The sequence below is a fragment of the Impatiens glandulifera genome, chromosome 2 (genome assembly GCF_907164915.1).
Source record: "Impatiens glandulifera chromosome 2, dImpGla2.1, whole genome shotgun sequence".
NCBI classification, from domain to species: Eukaryota; Viridiplantae; Streptophyta; class Magnoliopsida; order Ericales; family Balsaminaceae; genus Impatiens; species Impatiens glandulifera.
In genome coordinates, this window is record NC_061863.1 from 67,961,423 (window position 1) to 67,972,611 (window position 11,189).

Here is an 11,189-nt window from a genome sequence, read left to right on the forward strand (position 1 = left end):
ATGAAGGAACGAGAAGACGAGCATGAAGAATCGTCGAGGCAGGGAGCAGTGAAGTTAAGTAGAGGCTAGAGAGAGATGAGGTCTTCGCGAAGTGAAGAAATAAAATGTCCCGCTAGGAATAGAATTATAAAGAGTATAGCGCGTGAAACGTGAATTCAAATCGCGAAACGTGAAGTCATATTGTGAAACGTAAAGTCACATCGCAAAACGTGAAGTCACGTCGCGAAACGTGAATCTAATCGCAAAGGGACTATCAATCGCGAAATATAATTTTTTAAAAATTATTTATAGGTAATTTCTCTCGTTTGACAATGTATCAACAACAAAGTAATGGGTGTGAAGGGAATTTGTCTTAGCAAAATAAATCTTATTAATCTTACATAGAAACATTTAGATTCTTTAGAAAATGCCTTTGAAGAAGCGATCATTGAACTTCAGGTAAGAGAAAATGGTTTGAAATCAATTCGTAAGTCCAGTGAAGAAAGTAAAGAATTAGTTGAGTTGTTAATCTTATGTTTAACAACTCAATTTCTTCTTTACTTTCTTCAATGGACTTACGAATCGATTTAAAACCATCTTCTTTTACCTGTAGCTCAATGATTGCTTCTCAAAAAGCCTTTTCTGAAAAACTAAATGTTTCCATGTAAAGATTATTAAGGTTTATTTTTCTAACACAAATTCTCTTCAAAACCATGAGTGATGTTGATACCTTCCCAAATGAAGTAATGATTAACTATAAAAAACAAGAAACGTAAAGCCCATTCGCGAAACGTGAAGTCTCATCGCAAACATGAATCTTCTCTGAAACGGAACCGATTTAGAGCATCATTTGCAAATATCATCATCGACAAGATGAACAACCAATATGAACAAAATATAAACAAAACTAAATATGAACAAGATAAACAATAAGAACAACCTCATGGTTTAGGGTTTGAAGATGAACATAATAGAAATAAGAACATAAATTGATACGTATGATGAACAATAATGGATTAAAAGGGGTTTTGGTCGTCGATTTGTATGATGTGTTTGTTTAGGGTTTCGTCGTCGTCGCGAGAGAGAACGCGGAGTAGAGAGAGAAGAGAGAGAAAGAAAATAACGAAATGAATTTTTTTTTGAGTATTTATATAAAGAACATTTTCCCTTCGCGAAATATGAAGGCCTATAGCGTTTCGCGATTAGGATATTTTCGTCCAAAAAAAATAAAAGTCACCAGCACATTAAAAATTATGCGGTGACCACAGATGCAATTAAGGGAATCTTTCGGATCATTTTGTCAAATTTTCCTTCATTCATTCATTTTAGATTCCTCTTGTGTGCGTGTTGACCGTAATATTACTACTTACTTTAAGTAAAGACTGTTTTCACTTGTATTTTCCAATACATATATACGGTTTCTTCTATAAGTAAAAATATTTATTTCAATATTATAAGGTTAGGAAGGCCACACATAGGCATGGCAAATGTTCGGGTTTCGGGGAACCCGAATCAAACCCGAACCGAATCGGACCCGAATTTACCCCGAAAAAATCGAGTATTTAAATTACCCAAAATATCGGTTCGGAACTGATGGGTACCCGGAACCGAACCCGACCCGGTTCTTTTAAACTATTTTTTTTACTCATTTAACTACTTTAATATATTTTTACTTTTTTTAATATATTTTTATTAGTTAAATATAATTTGAAACAATTTAACAAATTTAAATTTTTTAATTAATTTTTGAATATTTAATAATATATAAAAAAAATCAATTTTTATTAAGATTTAAAAAATTATATAATAAAAAATATAAAATATTATATTAATTACAAAAATAAACAGCCCTCAATTATATCATATAAAAATAAATAATAAAAAAAATATTTATAAAAAAAAAACTAATATTAATAATCAAAAATTAATTAACTCTCTAATATATATTACTTCTCTTTATCTCCTCTCTTCTTGTCTCTTCTTCTCTCATGTCCATTTTTTATTCTTTATTTTACAACATTTTTATGATAAAAAAAATAGACACATATTATAGAAGATGAAACTGAAGCTAATATTGAAATAGATTATAACCCAAAAAAAATTAGAGACATATTTCAATAAAAATAGATGGGTTGAATTTAAAAATTATTTTTTCGGGTATTCGGACCTAAACCGGAGCCGATCGGTTTCAACCCAAAATTAGTCAGAACCGAAAATTAAAAAATTTACCTGAACCGATTGGTTCGATTCCTTTCAGTACCCGACCCATTGGGGAAAAATTGTCATGCCTACCTTGTTGATTTTGATTGACGTCACCGTAACATTCAGTTCAAAATTCAGTTGTGATCCTAGTCCGTATAATTAATTATTATTTAATATTTTAGTTGGACGAATTAATTTTTAAATTAACCTCTTTTTCTATTTAAATTCAGTTTTTTTAATTCTTATTTTTATTTTTAAATTTATTTATAATTAAACTTATTATTATTATATATATATATATTTAAATTATTATTTTTATTAAAATATTTAAATTATTATTTTTATAAATTTAATTATTTATATATTTTGATATATATATATATATATATTTAAATTATTATTTTTATAAATTTAATTATTTATATTTTAATATATTTACTTTTAATTATTAATTTATATAACTTTTTATTTTAAAAAGTTTAATCCAATATTATATAATTGAGAATCGTTTTAATATAATGCCAAAATCATTAATAAATACATGATCGTTCAAAATAGAAAATAACGAGATTAAGCATTTGAAAAATAATAATAAAACATAAGAAAAAATGTTTATCAACGAACAACATAAAATATAGTGTTAACGATTTCAAATATACTCAATAAATCAATTTTGGACATTCTTAATAGCACATAATTGGGAGAAATATGATAATCTTATTCTCAATAAAATTTTGAAGAGGAAGAAAAACTAACAAAGTCAAAGTCAACGTATTCAAATTGAGATGGATAGCTCACGAAAGACCATAATTTGTGGCAGGTGTGGCAAAACATGTTATACAAGACATAGTTAAAAATGTATTGAGTAAAATCGTCAATAATTTAGAGAAAAATGATTGTAATTATTTTTATAAATTATTAAATTATTATATATATAGTTATAGTTAAAATATTTTAAATTTATTAGTATTTATCAATTATTTATGAGGATAATAAAGTGAATATTTATTATTATATTATATAAATAATAATTGAAATGTAAATATATATATATATATATATATATTAAAATTATAATTATAAAATTTAAAAAATAATAATTTAAAATATATATCAAAATATAAATAATAATGTAAATATATACCTATATCAAAATATAAATAATTTAATTTATAAAAATAATGATTTAAATATTTTAATAAAAAATAATAATTTAAATATATATTTAATAATGAGTTTAAATATAATAAAAATAATTAATTAATTAAAATAAAAATAAAATATGAAAACCGAGTTTGAATAGTAAAGTATGCTAGTTTGTGATTGAATGAACCAAGTATGTTAGTTTGAGAAATTAAACATCAAACAAGGTTAGTTTAAGAATTGGTTCCTAGCTGGACCCATCCAAGTCATTATTCAACATTTACGTAATAAGCTGTTAAAATAATTTTGCGTAATAAAATCACCAAAAAAATTATAATCAAACATAATTTGTGTTTAAACTCAATTTTCTCTCTATCTCTTTTATTAGTTATGAGCGTTTAAACTTATAATCTTAGCGTTTTTCTCTTTCACCGCTTTTAAATATTTTTTATTTATTCTATTTATTTCATTTATTTTTAATCATTTTATTTCTTTTCTCTCATCTATTTAATCTCTTTCTAATTATTTTATTCATTTTCTCTCATTTATTCAAACTATTTATAATATTTATATATATATAATAATGTTTAAAGTCAAAAAGTACCATAATAATCTACGTCATCAATTATCTTTCATAATAATTATTTTCTCTTAAAGTAATAAAATCATTTCAACAATTTTAGGTGGTCTAGTTAAAGTGTTCACATTTCATGGTTCAAATCATAAAACATGCCTATAAATATATTTTATCTTATATTTTTTTCTTTTCGAATTATTTTCTCATTCATTATATATATATTATTGTTAATCACTAATTTTATATAAATACATTTTACTTTTATGAGGAGTGATAGAGAGATAATTTGGTGAGAGATTGATTTGACATCACATTGGTTGGAAAATATAAAAGTGGGAGGAAAGAGAGAAAAAAGAGAAATTATTTGATTTTTTCAGAATAAGATTATGCCAAGTCATTCCCTCACCAAATTCTCTCACATAATCATTTCTCTTACTTTTATTATACATTTTTTCTCTCATTATATATATATATATATAAATAATTTTTTTGTTAATATAAAAATTAACTAATTGGTAATAAATATTAAATACAATATATATATATATACAAAATAATAAAATTATTTCTAGCGGTTAAAGTGTTTATATTTCATGATTAAGACCAAGATTTGAATCTCAAAACATGCAAATTTAGATTTTTAAAAATACATTATTGACTATAATATTAGAAAAATCAAGATAGTTAATTTATTAAAAGAAAATTAACTATCTAAAGAACTTAATCAGTCTTTAACCATGTGTGTAGGAATAACTTCAACCGAATCGGCTGAATCCATCAACAAGATCGGCTAAACCGAAATGCTCAACTTGATCTATCCTCTCGGTTAAACAGAATCGACTCAAACAACATTCGAAGTTAAACCGGATCGGCTTAAATTCAGGCCCTGTTAGAGGTGCTAACCGATAATGTTCAGCTGGCTCAACGCATTGAAGATCTTAAGGCCAACGGGAAGATTATTCAAAGTTATGAATAATCTTAAGATGACGTAATGAATATATATTAGAAATATGCAAAAGAAGGTTCTGAGATAAGGCATGTGGCAATCTAATGATTGCAGATTTTATCCAAGTTCACAAGCAACCTTCACAGTACAGGCGGTCGCCCTCATGCATGACTGCCATGTGTACAAAAAACAAAGCAACCTACTCTGACCGGCTCGGCTACCCATGACCAACTCAAGAGTGAGAAATATGACCGTTGTCATATTTCTTATATAAAAGGAAGCCAAAGCATTAAAGAAACACACATGCACGAGAGCTGATCGAATAGTATACGAAAGTCATATAGTTATCTTGATCAAAGTGAAACAATTGTAAACAGTAAACATTCCGTTGTAAAAGTGTATTACATCATTGTGTAAGTGTTGTAAAGTGAACGACGAACAGTAAATAAGACTCGATCGTATTGTGTATTGTGTTGTGGAATATTCCTTAGTGAATATCCTTCTCACCATTTGAGAAGAAGGGGTGACGTAGAAGAGTTTGCTACGAACAATCATAAAAATCTGCGTTTTGTGTTCTTTATTTATTTTATGTCATTAAACTAACCGAACCGACTTTCTCCCACTCCAACCGAATCGAATCACTACATATACTCACTCCCATCTAACCGATTTCATTTCACTTCAACCGAATTCTCTATACTACCTTCCTTAACCGAATCGCGTGCGTTTGTTTCAGGTTGAAACAGACATTTTTGCTCTTAAACTCGGTTCAAGAGTCTTTGACAACCTGCATAGTGTTAAGAACGATTATAATCTTTAACCGAATTAGTGCCAAGTGGTGTGTGTGTTGTTGTAAGCGATCTCTTTTAGCCGGACCCCGGTCCACTATCGGCGATCCCGATCCTAATATATAATATATGGTGGCGCAACTTTTAAATAAATGATACGCATCTGAAAGTGTGAGGTTGAAATTAGTAGTTGGTTTAGAAAGCATTTGAAAATGTAAGATAATAAGATGGAGGTCGAGTGGTGGGTAATTTGTCGAGTGTGATGTCGAAATTATTGGTTGGTTTGGCGAGCATTTGAAAGTGTGAGGTCACGAGATGGAGGTCGGGTGGTGGGTGATTTGTTAAGTGTGAGGTCGGAATTAGTGGTTGGTTTGGCGAGTATTTGAAATTGTGAGGTCACGATATGGAGGTCGGGTGGTGGGTGGTTTGCTGAGTGTGAGGTCGGAATTAGTGGTTGCTTTAGCGAGCATTTGAAAATGTGAGGTCACGAGATGGAGGTTGGGTGGTGGGTGGTTTATCGAGTATGAGGTCAGAATTAGTGGTTGATTTGACGAGTATTTGAAAGTGTGAGGTCACAAGATGAAAGTTGGGTGATGGTTAGTGATTGGTTTGACGTTGGATAAGAGGTATGTGATCAATTGAGATTGATTGTTGATTTGTTGAAGTGAGAATACAAGAGAGGTCAACTAAGATTGATGAGTGGTTTGTCGAGGAATGAAAAAACATATAAAAAAGTGTGAGTCACAAAATTAGGGTTAGTGAGTGGTTTGTCGGGGGGATAAAGAGGCATATGAAAAAGTGTGAGTCACAATATTATGGTCAATTGGGGGTTAGTGGTTGAGTTTAACGAGATATAAGAGATGTGTCATCAATTGAGGTCGACTAAGATTGGTTGGTGGTTTACCGATTGGATAAAAATGTTATATAAAAAGTGTGAATCACAAGATTATGGTCAATTGAGTGCTTAAGTGGGGTATCGAAAGGATAAAATATATGTTAACATTAAGTTTAAGATTAAACTTAATTTTTACCAACTAAAACCAATTTTAAATTAATTAAATTTGAATAATATTAATTTTATCTAAAATATTTATAAATAAATAATATTTTGTATATATTTGTACCCAAATGCACGGGATTCATGCTAGTTATTATAATAACAAAACATATATTTTAATTTTTGATTTTTAATATATGTATTTTAATATATATATTAATTAAACAAAATATAAAATATAAATATCCTGTGATTTTATTATTTATAATTATAGTTTTAGAAATCAAATTAACTTATTTAATTATTTAAAAGTACTTATTATAATTGAGATGAATCAAACGTGACTAAGGACGGATTCAGAAATTATATTTAGGGTGGACTTAAAAAATAAGAATGAAGATAAACTTTGGAATTGACTTTAAAAAATGAAGAAAAAATGTAATTGAAGATAATCGAATTTATAAATGGCATATCATTCCCTCTTCTATTTCCTCTTCCAAATTTTCTCCTTCTATTCACTCCTCTTAACTAATATAAACTTCATTAAAATTTTGTAACATAAAACTTAAACTCTTATAATACTTGAAAGTATACTCACATAAATACTATAACATAAAAAATATTAGAAAGATAAAAATAAAAATAAAAACTTATAACACTTTTAAATGTATAAATAAGTAGTTATATATTTATAACTAATAATTATATAAATTATAAAATAAAAAAATAATTTTATTTGTCTCAAATATACATTCTAATATTATAAAAGATATTAGGTGCAACTTTATTTTAACCTCAATATCTTTATTTTATCATGTGCTGCTTTTTGTAACCTAGAATTTCCTTGACTTAAAGTTCATTTATGTAGCTTAGTTTCCAACCTAATATCTAAACCTGAAATAAAATATCTTATTCCACAATTGAGAAATTTGAACCTGAAATTAAACCACCAAAATAGTATAACCAAGAAATACCAAATTTACACAAAACTATCAATATAACCAATAAATACTAAATTCAAACAAAACTATCAAAATAGTATAACCAAGAAATACCAAATTCAAACAAAACTATCAAAATAAGCTTCTCGGAAGCTGAGTTCACAATAAGAATTTTTTTAACCAAAATAAGACCAACAGTACTAGAAGATAGAGCAGAACTTCAGTATCACCAAAAATACATAATGCTTACAAAAGAACCTAATATAACAATAATTTATGGTAATTTGTTTTTCCCCAAATTTTTTCTTCTTTTTTCTCTAACTGTAGTTTGAAGTTAATTACATGAAATTGTAGGTACACCTCTCCACATTAAACCAGGTGGCCTAATTCCATGATTTACCTTAGTTGCACCAACAATAATTGGTACAGTTGAACCAACACTTGTACATGCACCTTAACCAACAAACAAATGAATAATTTATAAATGATTTTGCTATATATAATATGTTCAAAATGATTATGCTATATAAACAAATAATGCCTGTAATATTGTGAGGCATAATTCTATGATTTACTTTCAGTTGAACCAACACTTATACATGCACCTTAACACACAAACAAGTAAATTATTATATAAAATTATGCCATATATAATATGTTATAAAAATAATACCTATAATATTTTGTAGTAGAATAGAGAATCCGCCTTGAATATTTGCTTGAAAAGATGGACATTGGGAGGATTGTCCTTGAGACGATTGACCTTGGCAGGATTGTCCTTGAGATGATTGACCTGCATAATTATAAAAATTAACTTAACACATTCATGACATAAAAAAACCACTACCACGAGTCTGTGCTCTTGGATTCTACAACAGCCCATGCAAGAGGGTATAATTTGTCGTTTCCATCTCGACCGACTACAGATAAAACAGCTGAGTTGACCTTTGTAAATAGTTTTTAAGAAACATCCATCTACTCCGAGTATTGTCTACACCCTGATAACCATCATTTCTTCACTACATCAAAACATACATAAATTCGTTAAAAATGTAGTTCATTTGTTTTTCATCACACGTAAGTTTCAACTTAGCTGTTGATCCAGGATTTGTGCATTTTATTTCAACAACATAACCAAATATTTTTCGGTACTCTATCAAAGCATTGCCTTTCAAGTCTTCAATAACCATTCGTTTAGCTCTTACAAGCATTGACTTTGTCACCTTAACATTTAACTCTGATTTACGTAATTCACCAAGAACGGATAGTGTAATTGAAGGATTTATCCTTATATTGTTCTTGAATTTGGAGGCAATGAACTTGGCTGTTACTAAACCAATCTTGTTAACCGTATAACAAGTATGCTCAAATTGAATTCTCTTGATCATCAAAGTATTTGTTGTATTATCTTTGCTAATGAACATTGTCCAAGTACACTTCCCCTTACTGCATATTGTTTTGATGTTCGTTTTATTAGCAACACTTAACCTCAAAGAAAACTTATTAGCACAACTATATTTAGTTATGACTAATTTAACATCTTCTTTTGTATTGAATTTCATACATGTTACAAACTTTGAAGTAGCATGACCATTAGGATTAAATGCATAACATCTACTTGGTTTTCCTCACTGGTTCATTCTCCAATTTCTCGATATTAAAATCATTGAGGTTCATATATATCCCATCTCCATTAGTGAAGTACCCCACTTCCGAATCATCATATGTTTTTTCGCTAAAATCAATACTTTCTTCTTCATCGATTTCTTCTTCATTAATAGATTGAACATATGTCGATTCTGCTTCACTATCATTTTCCTCTTCTTCAACTTCAATCGGTTCTTCTTCTTCCTCTTTAGTTTCAACTCGTTTCCTTTCTTTAGTTTCAACTTCAATCGATTCTTCTTATTCAACTCGTTCTTTTCTCGCTTCGGTTTCAACTCGTGCCCTTACTTGTTCTCCTTCTAAATATAAGATTGGATCCTTCTCAATAGACAATGGTTGCTCAAGTTCATTCACTAGGTAAACAAAAACATGTTTATGCTTGACTAAATAGGAAGATATTTCTAAATTTTTTTTGTCTCCACTGATAGAGATAAGACCAATAGTTAATCCAAGACCAGGAATACAGTAATATAATTTATTATTATCGGCATTTATATACCCCAAATTCTTAATCATTTCTAGAATATCCTAATATGAAAATAAGTCCAAATCATCTATAATTACCGGGTGTTCCGATCCATTGACATATTGGGTCGCTTCATCAGGACACATGTAAAATGTTCCTCCATGATTTATAGACAATATATATTCTTACGAACTGAAAAAGAAAACAAGAGAAAAATTAGTGTACATATAAAAATGAAACAAATTTAATTGACTACAAATAAAAAATTTCAAAAGACATAAACATGTTGAATAACTACAAATCCACTATTGAAAAATAAAACAATGGAAAACTATTTTTTATAACTAGTTTCTAAGCATGGATTGTTTCTGTAACTAATTCAATTTGTTTTTGTATACATATGGAACGATGAAACTTTTGATTGATATAATCCTAAACTGGTTATTCTAAAATAGAAGAAGAAAACATACATTCACTTTTTGTTCTCTTTTACATGTTACCTTTTTCGGTACTCGTATGAACTGCTTAAACTTGAATGGTCAAAGATTCATAAAAAAGAAAGAAATTCGTCAATATAAAAACAACAATAACAACAAACACCAAAAGGACAACTACAAGTGTCGTGGCTAGACTTAGTAACAAACAAACAGATTCAGGTTTAAGAACAACAAAAAAAAACACCAAAAAGAACATTACAAAAGGAACAAATGCAAAAGTTTAAAAAAAATTTGAATCTTGGCAACAAACAAAAATATTAAAAAGAACGATTCCTGAACAAAAATTACTTGCCCAAGAGACCCTCAAATGTAAGATTCAGGTTTAAGAACAACAACAAACACCAAAAAGAACATTTCAAGAGGAACAAATGCAAAAACTTATGAAAAAAATTCAAATCTTGGCAGCCAACAGAAAGATTAAAGAGAATGATTTCTGAACAAAATTTGGTTGTCCAAGAGACCCTCAAATGTGAAGATTCAGGTTTCTGTAACTAATTTTTTCTAAACATAATATGTTTATGTAACTAATTTGTACATTTATAAAGAGAAATTAGGGAGGATAAAACTAATCTTGTCCGTCCATATTATGGTTGTCGCGAAGAGAGTTACGACGACGGTTGCTTGTAAGGAGGGTGAAGGGGCGGCAACGACCACTGCTGGTGAAGAGGTCGACGACGGCGATGGCGATGGCTGATGAAGAGATTGGTAATTTTAATTACTGTCTTGAGGTTCGTTTGAAACAAAAAATATCTAAAATAAATACATTGATGCCACGTGGGTACAAACTTAACCCCGTTAAATGGCTGCCGTTATTTTATTTATTTTTGACACATTTTGACAACTTTATATATAAAATAGAATTTTGCGACTTTATAAACAAAATTGACACATCGCTCCAACTTTGTAAGAGCAAGTGCATCAGTTAATCTAAACACAACCATCTACGCTATATTAGATTTTTTGAACAAAAAAACCTTCAAAAAGACCA